The sequence below is a fragment of the Blennius ocellaris genome (assembly GCF_963422515.1).
Source record: "Blennius ocellaris genome assembly, contig: SCAFFOLD_50, whole genome shotgun sequence".
Lineage (NCBI taxonomy): Eukaryota > Metazoa > Chordata > Actinopteri > Blenniiformes > Blenniidae > Blennius > Blennius ocellaris.
Genome location: NW_027661850.1, coordinates 234,556 through 248,745, shown reverse-complemented (window position 1 = coordinate 248,745; position 14,190 = coordinate 234,556). Strand labels below are relative to the sequence as shown.

Here is a 14,190-nt window from a genome sequence, read left to right as displayed (position 1 = left end):
AGCTGCTGCTGGCAGAGGACGATTGAACACCTCCCTGATTTTAAAGCCTCTCTGCTAACATCAAGGTAAAGAACAGCACAGGCCAGAGGTCAGAGGTCACAAGCCCCCATGTGGCTCTCCAGCACCCCCTGTGGCGGCTCCCTGACAGCGGCAGCAGCATTTCCACTCAAACGCAGCTCCGAGTCTGCAAACGATGATTCTTGAAAAATGACTGGAGATGAATGTGTCCTCTGCCTCCGCGGTCCGAGGACGAGGAGGACACTTCAGGTTCCAGTCTGTCCTGCAGCAACGCTCATCGGAAGAGCAAACAGGTTTGAATGTAGATTCTGCTGTTTCAGCACAAAACGGCGGCGCCAGTGTGAGAACAGAGAGTGCAGAGTTTCAACCCAGGGAATGAACAGGAATTTGACCTTTAACGTGGAACAAGCCTCCGTCCGGCAGGAAGCCTGGCGTGGAGCTTCATCACTGGCTGAGAGGAAGAGGAGGAAGAGGAGGTGATCGATGCTCACCGAGGGACAGGACAGCCGCAATCAATAGAAGCTCCCTGAGCCTGTAATGGATATTCCTGCCAGTCCTGGCAGAGAGGAAGACGAGGAAGACGAGGACACGGACTGCTGGTGTCCGGCCTTCATGTCCCCAGACGCCGGACGCCTTCCTGGAAGACAATGTCCTCCCTGCTGCCGCAAGAAAGGCTGCAGTCACACCAGGGACTCTGCAGCTGCTGATCGGTCCAGATGTTTGTTGGTCCAGATGCTGGTTGGTCCAGATGTTTGTTGGTCCAGATGTTTGTTGGTCCAGATGCTGGTTGGTCCAGATGTTTGTTGGTCCAGATGCTGGTTGGTCCAGATGTTTGTTGGTCCAGATGTTTGTTGGTCCAGATGCTGGTTGGTCCAGATGTTGGTTGGTCCAGATGTTAGTTGGTCCAGATGCTGGTTGGTCCAGATGTTTGTTGGTCCAGATGTTTGTTGGTCCAGATGCTGGTTGGTCCAGATGCTGGTTGGTCCAGATGTTGGTTGGTCCAGATGTTGGTTGGTCCAGATGCTGGTTGGTCCAGATGTTTGTTGGTCCAGATGCTGGTTGGTCCAGATGCTGGTTGGTCCAGATGTTAGTTGGTCCAGATGTTTGTTGGTCCAGATGCTGGTTGGTCCAGATGTTAGTTGGTCCAGATGCTGGTTGGTCCAGATGTTAGTTGGTCCAGATGTTAGTTGGTCCAGATGTTAGTTCAGGTTAGGGTTAAGGATCGGGAGACATTGGAGCAAGGGTTAGGGTCAGGTTAGGGTTAGGGTTAAAGGTCAGGTTAGGGTTACGTTTAAAGGTCAGGTTAGGGTTAGGGTGGGAGTTAGGGTTAAAAGTCAGGTTAGGGTTAGGGTTAGGGCTAGGGTTAAAGGTCAGGTTAGGGTTAGGGTTAAAGGTCAGGTTAGGGTGAGGTTTAAAGGTCAGGTTAGGGTTAGGGTTAAAGGTCAGGTTAGGGTTAGGTTTAAAGGTCAGGTTAGGGTTAGGGTTAAAGGTCAGGTTAGGGTTAGGTTTAAAGGTCAGGTTAGGGTTAGGGTTAGGTTTAAAGGTCAGGTTAGGGTTAGAGTGGGGGTTAAAGTTAGGGTTAAGGTTCGGGGGACATTGGAGGAAGTCAGTCACCAGTTAACAGGGAAACCAATTCATCCAAAACATCGGCGGCTCATCGCCGGTCGCGCTGTCTCACTCCTGAATCCTCTGCTTGCTTCATAGCATCCATCCATCCATCCTTCATCCATCCATCATCATCCACTCATCCATCCCCTCATCCATCCATACATCCATCCCTCCACCAGGCCTGGTGTTCTAACAGACAACCTGGAGGTCTGGACTCCTTCCCTGAGGGATCAGACATGAGCAGCGAGAACAAAGTACTTCCTGCAGTACTCCATGGGTTAAGCTAAACGAAGTACTTCCTGCAGTACTCCATGGGTTAAGCTAAACGAAGTACTTCCTGCAGTACTTGATGGGTTCAGCTAAATGAAGTACTTCCTGCAGTACTTGATGGGTTCAGCTAAATGAAGTACTTCCTGCAGTACTCCATGGGCAGCAGGTCGCTCCCTCTGCTCCAGTACATAAACTAACTGGCACATGGTGATGACGCCACGTGTTCAACCTCAAGCTGAAGTCTCCACAAGACAAACAACACGTGTGCGTGTATGGCGTGTATGGCGTGTATGGTGTGTATGGCGTGTATGGCGTGTATGGTGATGCGGACCAGGATGTGCCGTCCTGGATCTGTCAGAGCAGATGAGCCGTGGTTCTGCTCGGGAGCCTTCAGCTCGGCTGTTACTCATCAGTCGTCTCCCGCCGTCATGTGACCCGTCGTCTCCAGACGCCGCTTCCCGCCGAGGCGGAGCGGCGGAACTCCGCCGGCTTGTCCGCCCACGTTACAATCAAACACACCTCTTTGTAAACACTATTGTGTCACGAGTGGAAGTCCGCCTGAAGAAATCCTCCTCTTCAAGCTCTTCACAATTCCTGACCACCATCAGTCGGCCTCCGGGCGGCACGGCGCCACCGGGAGGCCTCCGGGCGGCACGGCGCCACCGGGAGGCCAAGAGGGCGGCACGGCGCCACCGGGAGGCCTCCGGGCGGCACGGCGCCACCAGGAGGCCGAGAGGGACGACGCAGCTCGTCTGTTCACAGCCTCAAATGTTCAGCTGGATCAGTACGGTTTGTTCTCAGGCAACAAGCATCACCTGACAACACTGAAACTAAAATGTTCCCTCTGCAGCAGCACCATGTTGTTGGGCCGTCGGGCCACCAGGGGGCAGCAGCACCATGTTGTTGGGCCGTCGGGCCACCAGGGGGCAACAGCACCATGTTGTTGGGCCGTCGGGCCACCAGGGGGCAGCAGCACCATGTTGTTGGGCCGTCGGGCCACCAGGGGGCAGCAGCACCATGTTGTTGGGCCGTCGGGCCACCAGGGGGCAGCAGCACCATGTTGTTGGGCCGTCGGGCCACCAGGGGGCACCAGCACCATGTTGTTGGGCCGTCGGGCCACCAGGGGGCAGCAGCACCATGTTGTTGGGCCGTCGGGCCACCAGGGGGCACCAGCACCATGTTGTTGGGCCGTCTGGCCACCAGGGGGCAGCAGCACCATGTTGTTGGGCCGTCGGGCCACCAGGGGGCACCAGCACCATGTTGTTGGGCCGTCGGGCCACCAGGGGGCAGCAGCACCATGTTGTTGGGCCGTCGGGCCACCAGGGGGCAGCAGCACCATGTTGTTGGGACGTCGGGCCACCAGGGGGCAGCAGCACCATGTTGTTGGGCCGTCGGGCCACCAGGGGGCAGCAGCACCATGTTGTTGGGCCGTCGGGCCACCAGGGGGCAGCAGCACCATGTTGTTGGGCCGTCGGGCCACCAGGGGGCAGCAGCACCATGTTGTTGGGCCGTCGGGCCACCAGGGGGCAGCAGCACCATGTTGTTGGGACGTCGGGCCACCAGGGGGCGCTGCTGGTCGCTTTAGTACTGAAACCTCACAGACGTGTGCAGAGAACAACACCATGTAAACACAAACAACACAGTGGAGCGCCGCCGCATGAACAGGTGGCGAGGCGGAGAATCTTTAGTAAACATGGACAATTAACTACAACTGGCTGTCACGACCGGGCCGCCATGTTTGTTACTGTCACGTCATGACCGGGCCGCCATGTTTGTTACTGTCACGTCACGACCGGGCCGCCATGTTTGTTACTGTCACGTCACGACCGGGCCGCCATGTTTGTTACTGTCACGTCACGACCTGGCCGCCATGTTTGTTACTGTCACTGGTTCTCCAGTTTCCTCCAACCAGGCGCCACAGATCCTGGTCTGGATCTCGGAGCAGGTCGGTTTCATTTCACCTGGAAGAAAAACTATAAACTTGATAAACTTTAGTGAAAAACAGATTTAATAGATCAGGAACACAGTCTGATGAGAAGTACGACGTCCTATCGAAGACGACGTGTTGGACCAGGTCGCAGCCCGGTTCGGCTCCGCAAACGACAAGGTTGGCCCCTGTGACGTCATCAGTTAGCGTCTCCCGCGCATGCGCAGCTCGGAGTAGCCTGTCGATTCAAAGTGAGCGAGGGAAACAGCCGAAGTCTTCTGGTAAGATTGAACGTGTTTATCTCCCAAACGAGAGGCAGAGTTTCCTCCTGTCTCTGCTCATCTTCACACAAATGCGCTTTATGTCACAAAAAGGTTTAAATATTTCTAAAACTGTTCTTTCTCTCCGCGTGACGGGAAAGCGACACGCGCGACCAAACTCCGTTTAAAAAACGTGGTGTTTTGGATTTTATTGTTTACTGGCGAACAAAACTTGCACAAAGCATAAAGATTCTGACTTTATATGAATCCATACAGATTGATCTCATTTCCGGCTAACATGCAAGGTTCCAACGACCTTGTTTGACGGACATTAATCACGCTTTTTATGAAGATGCTCACCAAAACACAGCAATTCCACCGTAAATAGGTCAGAATATTATTGAAATAGCGTAAAACATTTTCAAACTTATATATGCTGATAACACTCACAAAGTGTTCAAATTCACAAACTATCGCACTGTGTTTTCTGTTTATTATGTGGAGTTATCAGGAAACGAAAACCTTTAAACAGCCGCTTCGTACAACCTCTTTTAAAACTCGTTTCTTTCATCTCACAAACTGAGAAGTTGCTTGAATTCTAGAAATAAACGTTGGGTGTTGAGCTGCAACTAATTATCTTCGTGGTCGATAAATGTATTTGATTAATTGATCAATCGGATTAAAAACATTTTTAAATTCTGCCTCTTTATTGAGAAGTTTCGGACTGAAGGCACAGAAACACAACAAGCTGCTGCTGCTTGAATATAATATTCAGTTGAATTGTATGAAAGATACAATCATCTAATTGGCTTCAGTAAAACAATACATTTATACAGAAATACATGTATATAGGTGTGCTATACACCTGCCAAATATCAAGTCTACTTTTTTATATGACGTGCATCAAGAAGCATTTTGTTAAGAGACTGTAAAGGCTAGTAGCTACCTGGAGGCTAACGGCTAGCTAAAGTCTCCCACACCTGAGATGTGAGGCGGCGGGAGACCAGTTAGTCCTCCGTCACCGTGTGTTCTGGTCCGTCACCGTTTATTCTGTTTGTTCTGGTCCGTCACCGTGTGTTCTGGTCCGTCACCGTTTGTTCTGTTTGTTCTGGTCCGTCACCGTGTGTTCTGGTCCATCACCGTGTGTTCTGGTCCGTCACCGTGTGTTCTGTTTGTTCTGGTCCGTCACCGTGTGTTCTGGTCCGTCACCGTTTGTTCTGTTTGTTCTGGTCCGTCACCGTGTGTTCTGGTCCGTCACCGTGTGTTCTGGTCCATCACCGTTTGTTCTGTTTGTTCTGGTCTGTCACCGTGTGTTCTGGTCCGTCACCGTTTGTTCTGTTTGTTCTGGTCCGTCACCGTGTGTTCTGGTCCGTCACCGTGTGTTCTGGTCCGTCACCGTGTGTTCTGTTTGTTCTGGTCCGTCACCGTGTGTTCTGATCCATCACCGTTTGTTCTGTTTGTTCTGGTCCGTCACCGTGTGTTCTGGTCCGTCACCGTGTGTTCTGTTTGTTCTGGTCCGTCACCGTGTGTTCTGGTCCGTCACCGTTTGTTCTGGTCCGTCACCGTTTGTTCTGTTTGTTCTGGTCCATCACCGTGTGTTCTGGTCCATCACCGTTTGTTCTGTTTGTTCTGGTCCATCACCGTGTGTTCTGGTCCGTCACCGTTTGTTCTGGTCCGTCACCATTTGTTCTGTTTGTTCTGGTCCATCACCGTGTGTTCTGGTCCGTCACCGTTTGTTCTGTTTGTTCTGGTCCATCACCGTGTGTTCTGGTCCGTCACCGTGTGTTCTGGTCCATCACCGTGTGTTCTGGTCCATCACCGTTTGTTCTGTTTGTTCTGGTCCATCACCGTGTGTTCTGGTCCATCACCGTTTGTTCTATTTGTTCTGGTCCATCACCGTGTGTTCTGGTCCGTCACCGTGTGTTCTGGTCCGTCACCGTTTGTTCTGTTTGTTCTGGTCCGTCACCGTGTGTTCTGGTCCGTCACCGTTTGTTCTGTTTGTTCTGGTCCATCACCGTGTGTTCTGGTCCATCACCGTTTGTTCTGTTTGTTCTGGTCCATCACCGTGTGTTCTGGTCCGTCACCGTGTGTTCTGGTCCGTCACCGTGTGTTCTGGTCCATCACCGTGTGTTCTGGTCCGTCACCGTTTGTTCTGGTCCGTCACCGTGTGTTCTGTTTGTTCTGGTCTGTCACCGTTTGTTCTGGTCCATCACCGTGTGTTCTGGTCCGTCACCGTTTGTTCTGTTTGTTCTGGTCCGTCACCGTGTGTTCTGGTCCGTCACCGTTTGTTCTGGTCCATCACCGTTTGTTCTGTTTGTTCTGGTCCATCACCGTGTGTTCTGGTCCATCACCGTTTGTTCTGTTTGTTCTGGTCCATCGCCGTGTGTTCTGGTCCGTCACCGTTTGTTCTGTTTGTTCTGGTCCATCACCGTGTGTTCTGGTCCATCACCGTTTGTTCTGGTCCATCACCGTGTGTTCTGGTCCATCACCGTTTGTTCTGTTTGTTCTGGTCCGTCACCGTTCTGTTTGTTCTGGTCCGTCACCGTGTGTTCTGTTTGTTCTGGTCTGTCACCGTGTGTTCTGTTTGTTCTGGTCTGTCACCGTTTGTTCTGGTCCATCACCAGCGTGTGGCGAGGCGAGTGGGAGTGGCGATGCGGCGAGTGGGCGTGGCGAGTGGGCGTGGCGAGTGGGCGCGGCGAATGACGGATTCGACGTCGACGGTTTTTTAGATTCGAGTCGTCGACTTTGTCGACGCGTCACTTCAGACCTTACCTTTCATCATGAACTCCCGCTAGCTGGTAGTTGACTAAGAGTGAAGGGTTGGAGGAGTTCGTCCCGCTGGTCGTTTCACACAGCATGAAGCAAGCAGAGCTCCGGTGGCGTCAGCGGCTCGGGTGGCTAGCGGTGAACGTCAGAAGCTCCGGTGGCTAGCGGTGAACGTCAGAGGCTCCGGTGGCTAGCGGTGAACGTCAGAGGCTCCGGTGGCTAGCGGTGAACGTCAGCGGTTCCGGTGGCTACTGGTGAACGTCAGCGGTTCCGGTGGCTACTGGTGAACGTCAGCGGCTCGGGTGGCTAGCGGTGAACGTCAGAGGCTCCGGTGGCTACTGGTGAACGTCAGCGGCTCGGGTGGCTAGCGGTGAACGTCAGAGGCTCCGGTGGCTAGCGGTGAACGTCAGCGGCTCGGGTGGCTAGCGGTGAACGTCACCTCCTCCTCCACATCCTCCTCCTCCACCTCCACCTCCACCTCCACCTCCTCCTCACACCTCCACCTCACACCTCCACCTCCTCCTCACACCTCCACCTCACACCTCCTCTCCTCACACCTCCACCTCCTCCTCACACCTCAGCTTCCACCTCCTCCTCACACCTCAACCTCCACCTCCTCCTCCTCCTCCTCTACCACATCCTCCTCACACCTCAACCTCCACCTCCTCCTCACACCTCAACCTCCACCTCCACCTCCTCCTCACACCTCCATATTCACCTCCACCTCCTCACACTTCCACCTCCTCCTCACACCTCCACATTCACCTCCACCTCCTCCTCACACCTCAACCTCCACCTCCACCTCCTCCTCACACCTCCATATTCACCTCCACCTCCTCACACTTCCACCTCCTCCTCACACCTCCACATTCACCTCCACCTCCTCCTCATACCTCCACCTCCACATTCACCTCCTCCTCACACCTCCACATTCACCTCCTCCTCACACCTCAACCTCTACCTCCTCCTCCTCACACCTCAACCTCTACCTCCTCCTCCTCACACCTCAACCTCCACCTCCTCCTCACACCTCCACCTCCACCTCCTCACACCTCCACCTCCACATTCACCTCCTCCTCACACCTCCACATTCACCTCCTCCTCACACCTCAACCTCTACCTCCTCCTCCTCACACCTCAACCTCCACCTCCTCCTCACACCTCCACCTCCACCTCCTCACACCTCCACCTCCACATTCACCTCCTCACACCTCCACCTCCACATTCACCTCCTCCTCACACCTCCACCGTTCCGAGATAACTCCGCCATCCTGCCTCCACCTCCACCTGCCCTCACTCGTTTCGCCTCCACTGATTCATGCTGCACACATTCAGACCAGTAAAACAACACGGAGGTGAAATGTCACTTTTGGTTTGATTCACAATCTTATTTGCTTTGATCTTCTTTGTATCAAAGGGAAGTCGGCCTGCAGCTGAAGGTGATGTGAAGCGTCTTTGTGCTGGTCTCCAGTGTTTCCTCTTCCTCCACTAAAGCTGAGCTGCAGAGCGGCCTGTGGCTCTGCAGCGCCCCCTGGAGCAGCTTCTTGACATTTTCAACAAATTATTTGTAAACATAAATTCCCTTTTATTTTTATTTTTATTTGATTTGAATTCCACACTGATTTTCAAAAATCTTCTACTTTCCTTACTACAGCTAAATATGGTAAAACAGAAAAACGTCTCCAAGAGCTGAAAATATAATCAAATAGAAGTAAATTGTTCCAGAACACTTTAGGAATGAAAACTACATTTTAGTTGTTGAAAGAGGTTTTTTTGTTCATTTTAGAGAATTTACATGTTGTGTGGCTCTGGTGCTTTTAATTTGGTGGGGAGTTGTAAAAAACGTCTCTTATGGTCATAAAGTCTGCAGAGCGCTGGTTCAGTCGTTCTTTCCTCAAGTCGTTGACTGGTTAGCTGACTGGTTAGCTGACTGGTTAGCTGACTGGTTAGTTGACTGGTTAGTCCTGGTGATGAACAGGAGGATGAGTCGGCTTAACAGTTTCCATGACAACGGTCTTAAAGAACCGTACAGGTTGGAGAGGTACTCCTGGTACAACGGTAGTAACCCTCGTCTGAATTGTGTGTCAGGTCATCTGGACGCCATGTCAGTGTGTGTGGTGGAGGAGGGGGCGGGGCCAGGGGCGGGGCCAGGAGCCCAGCTGCCCGCCCACATGACCAGGCTCTCCATCTGCAGCATCGGCAGGGGCACCGACTCCACCGACAAGATCGTCCAGGTTGGTTCCCCTCCTGAAACCAGCTGCTGCTTAATGCTTCTGTCCAACCTGGAGCTGCAGGAAGGTGTTCCAGGAAGGTGTTCCAGGAAGGTACTCCAGGAAGGTACTCCAGGTAGGTATTCCAGGAAGGTATTCCAGGAAGGTAGTCCAGGAAGGTACTCCAGGTAGGTACTCCAGGAAGGTACTCCAGGAAGGTACTCCAGGTAGGTATTCCAGGAAGGTAGGCCAGGAAGGTACTCCAGGAAGATACTCCAGGTAGGTACTCCAGGAAGGTACTCCAGGAAGGTATTCCAGGTAAGGATGAGTAACGACGACATCCAGGAAAACCCATTTTGGATTGGACATGCAGCTTCCCCGCAGGAGCAGCTGACGCCGTCGCACAACTTCCTTTTCTATCGTGGAACTGACCAATCAGCACTTGTGCTCATGTCATGAGAACAGGTGGGGGCGGGGCCATGAGAACAGGTGGTGGTGGGACTATGAGAACTGGTGGGGGCGGGGCCATGAGAACAGGTGGTGGTGGGACCTTGAGAACAGGTGGTGGCGGGACCATGAGAACAGGTGGGGGCGGGACCATGAGAACAGGTGGGGGCGGGACCATGAGAACTGGTGGGGGCGGGACCATGAGAACAGGTGGGGGCGGGACCATGAGAACTGGTGGGGGCGGGGCCATGAGAACAGGTGGTGGCGGGACCATGAGAACTGGTGGGTGCGGGGCCATGAGAACAGGTGGGGGCGGGACCATGAGAACTGGTGGGGGCGGGGCCATGAGAACTGGTGGGGGCGGGGCCATGAGAGCAGGTGGTGGCGGGACCATGAGAACTGGTGGGTGCGGGGCCATGAGAACAGGTGGGGGCGGGACCATGAGAACTGGTGGGTGCGGGGCCATGAGAACAGGTGGGGGCGGGACCATGAGAACTGGTGGGGGCGGGGCCATGAGAACTGGTGGTGGCGGGACCATGAGAACAGGTGGTGGCGGGGCCATGAGAACAGGTGGTGGCGGGGCCATGAGAACTGGTGGGTGCGGGGCCATGAGAACTGGTGGGTGCGGGGCCATGAGAACTGGTGGGTGCGGGGCCATGAGAACAGGTGGCGTTAACATGGCTGCCAACCGGCTATAAAATGCTGAAATGCTCAGCTGTGGTTTGTTGCTGCAGAAGAGCAGTACCTTGTTCCTGCCTGTTCTCCATGCAGACCTTGAGAACCTGCTCTGTAGTATTTGCAGTAACTGATTGTAGAACATTGTGACGTTACAGCGAGTTTGTATTTGGACTGCAGGAGTTGTGAATGTGTTTTTAATAAAGCTGTTCTAGTTTATCAGTAGGAGCTCGTCTCCCCCCGTCCTGCAGCCCGTCTCCCCCCCGTCCTGCAGCCCGTCTCCCCCCCGTCCTGCAGCTCGTCTCCCCCCGTCCTGCAGCCCGTCTCCCCCCGTCCTGCAGCCCGTCTCCCCCCGTCCTGCAGATCGTCTCCCCCCGTCCTGCAGCCCGTCTCCCCCCGTCCTGCAGCTCGTCTCCCCCCCGTCCTGCAGCCCGTCTCCCCCCCGTCCTGCAGCTCGTCTCCCCCCGTCCTGCAGCCCGTCTCCCCCCGTCCTGCAGCCCGTCTCCCCCCGTCCTGCAGCCCGTCTCCCCCCCATCCTGCAGCCCGTCTCCCCCCCGTCCTGCAGCCCGTCTCCCCCCGTCCTGCAGCCCGTCTCCCCCCCGTCCTGCAGCCCGTCTCCCCCCGTCCTGCAGCCCGTCTCCCCCCGTCCTGCAGGTCGTCTCCCCCCCGTCCTGCAGCCCGTCTCCCCCCGTCCTGCAGGTCGTCTCCCCCCCGTCCTGCAGCCCGTCTCCCCCCGTCCTGCAGATGGTCTCCCTGACATGTTGACCAGGTTCCACCAACCTCCAGCACTTCACTCACTGCTGCACCTCCTTGTTTGTCCTTCAGGGGACGGTGCTTCGTAAAGGACCGCTGGTGTCGTCTGAAGCTCATGGCTTCATCCTGAAGGCCGTCCTGCAAGGTATGCTGCTGGTCCATCCTGCTGGTGTCCCTGGTGTCTGTTGTCTCCATCCTGCTGGTGTCTGTTGTCTCCTCGGTGGTCCTGTTCTCCAGACAGTCCAGGGGGACCTGTGGCTCTTCAGCGCCCCCTGCAGCGGCTCTACACTCTTTTGAAACTACTTAAATTACTTTAGAAACTCTTGAGAAAACTTTTTCAGGAAAATACAGAAGAAAACTGGCTAAAGAAAAGAAAAAATGTTGCCAGAAAAAGAGGAAAAAAGGAAATAAATGCTATTTCAGTTCAAACTGCAGTAACCAGGAGGAAAACCAGCGACAGTAAAGAGTTAAACAGTTCAAACTGCAGTAACCAGGAGGAAAACCAGCGACAGTAAAGAGTTAAACAGTTCAAACTGCAGTAACCAGGAGGAAAACCAGCGACAGTAAAGAGTTAAACAGTTCAAACTGCAGTAACCAGGAGGAAAACCAGCGACAGTAAAGAGTTAAACAGTTCAAACTGCAGTAACCAGGAGGAAAACCAGCGACAGTAAAGAGTTAAACAGTTCAAACTGCAGTAACCAGGAGGAAAACCAGTGACAGTAAAGAGTTAAACAGTTCAAACTGCAGTAACCAGGAGGAAAACCAGCGACTGTAAAGAGTTAAACAGTTCAAACTGCAGTAACCAGGAGGAAAACCAGCGACAGTAAAGAGTTAAACAGTTCAAACTGCTACTAACCCTAACCCTAACCCTTATATATGTATGTATGTATGTATGTATTTAGCACTTTTAAAACAACTGCTGAAACCAAAGCCTTGAACTTCAAGAGACACAGGAACCAGAAAACCTGCGGTCCAAACAATAGAGTCCACTAAAGACAAACCATCAAATCAACTAAAGACAAACCATCAAATAAAGTAAAAACAAACTAGAAAATAAAGTAAGAACTGAGGTTCTAGACTCCAGAAGTGAGGTTCTAGACTCAGAAGTGAGGTTCTAGACTCCAGAAGTGAGGTTGAAGCTTCTGTCCTTCCCTCCAGAAGACGATTCGTCCATCAACCTGGTTCTGTTTGGAGATCTGGCCAAAGCCTTCAGTGACGCCGTCGCTCTAGGGGTGAGTTCACTCTGTCACCACTAGTTAACACACAGTCACCACTAGTTAACACTATGTCACCACTAGTTAACACAGTTCACTCTGTCACCACTAGTTAACACTCTGTCACCACTAGTTAACACTCTGTCACCACTAGTTAACACAGTTCACTCTGTCACCACTAGTTAACACAGTCACCACTAGTTAACACACAGTCACCACTAGTTAACACTCTGTCACCACTAGTTAACACAGTTCACTCTGTCAACACTAGTTAACACACAGTCACCACTAGTTAACACTCTGTCACCACTAGTTAACACAGTTCACTCTGTCACCACTAGTTAACACAGTCACCACTAGTTAACACACAGTCACCACTAGTTAACACTCTGTCACCACTAGTTAACACAGTTCACTCTGTCACCACTAGTTAGCACACAGTCACCACTAGTTAGCACACAGTCACCACTAGTTAACACTCTGTCACCACTAGTTAACACAGTTCACTCTGTCACCACTAGTTAACACACAGTCACCACTAGTTAACACTCTGTCACCACTAGTTAACACAGTCACCACTAGTTAACACTCTGTCACCACTTGTTAACACAGTCACCACTAAACACTCTGTCACCACTAGTTAACACACAGTTAACACAGTTCACTCTGTCACCACTAGTTAACACAGTCACCACTAAACACTCTGTCACCACTAGTTAACACACAGCCACCACTAGTTAACACTCTGTCACCACTAGTTAACACACAGTCGCCACTAGTTAACACTCTGTCACCACTAGTTAACACACAGTCACCACTAGTTAACACTCTGTCACCACTAGTTAACACACAGTCACCACTAGTTAACACTCTGTCAACACTAGTTGACACGTAGTCACCACTAGTTAACACGCAGTCACCACTAGTTAACACAGTCACCACTAGTTAACACAGTTCACTCTGTCACCACTAGTTAACACACAGTCACCACTAGTTAACACTCTGGCACCACTAGTTAACACACAGTCACCACTAGTTAACACTCTGTCACCACTAGTTAACACAGTTCACTCTGTCACCACTAGTTAACACAGTCACCACTAAACACTCTGTCACCACTAGTTAACACACAGTCGCCACTAGTTAACACTCTGTCACCACTAGTTAACACACAGTCGCCACTAGTTAACACTCTGTCACCACTAGTTAACACACAGTCACCACTAGTTAACACTCTGTCAACACTAGTTAACACACAGTCACCACTAGTTACCACAGTCACCACTAGTTAACACACAGTCACCACTAGTTAACACTCTGTCACCACTAGTTAACACAGTTCACTCTGTCACCACTAGTTAACACACAGTCACCACTAGTTACCACAGTCACCACTAGTTAACACACAGTCACCACTAGTTAACACTCTGTCACCACTAGTTAACACAGTTCACTCTGTCACCACTAGTTAACACATAGTCACCACTAGTTAACACACAGTCACCACTAGTTAACACTCTGTCACCACTAGTTAACACAGTTCACTCTGTCACCACTAGTTAACACAGTCACCACTAAACACTCTGTCACCACTAGTTAACACACAGTCACCACTAGTTAACACTCTGTCACCACTAGTTAACACTCTGTCACCACTAGTTAACACTCTGTCACCACTAGTTAATACACAGTCACCACTAGTTAACACTCTGTCACCACTAGTTAACACAGTCACCACTAAACACTCTGTCAACACTAGTTGACACGTAGTCACCACTAGTTAACACGCAGTCACCACTAGTTAACACTCTGTCACCACTAGTTAACACACAGCCACCACTAGTTAACACTCTGTCAACACTAGTTAACACACAGTCACCACTAGTTAACACACAGCCACCACTAGTTAACGCAGTTCACTCTGTCACCACTAGTTAACACACTGTCACCACTAGTTAACACAGTTCACTCTGTCACCACTAGTTAACACTCTGTCACGACTAGTTAACACAGTTCACTCTGTCACCACTAGTTAACACAGT

At 52.0% G+C, this 14,190-nt stretch overlaps 1 long non-coding RNA gene across 1 annotated transcript; it reads left to right on the top strand.

Moving 5' to 3' along the window:
• Positions 1–8,989: 8,989 nt before the first annotated feature.
• On the top strand, positions 8,990–12,143 carry LOC308148750. The gene is made up of 3 exons (XR_013937208.1): positions 8,990–9,083; positions 11,007–11,079; positions 12,093–12,143. It is a non-coding gene; the product is annotated as an uncharacterized lncRNA (long non-coding RNA).
• The last annotated feature ends 2,047 nt before the right edge of the window (positions 12,144–14,190 follow it).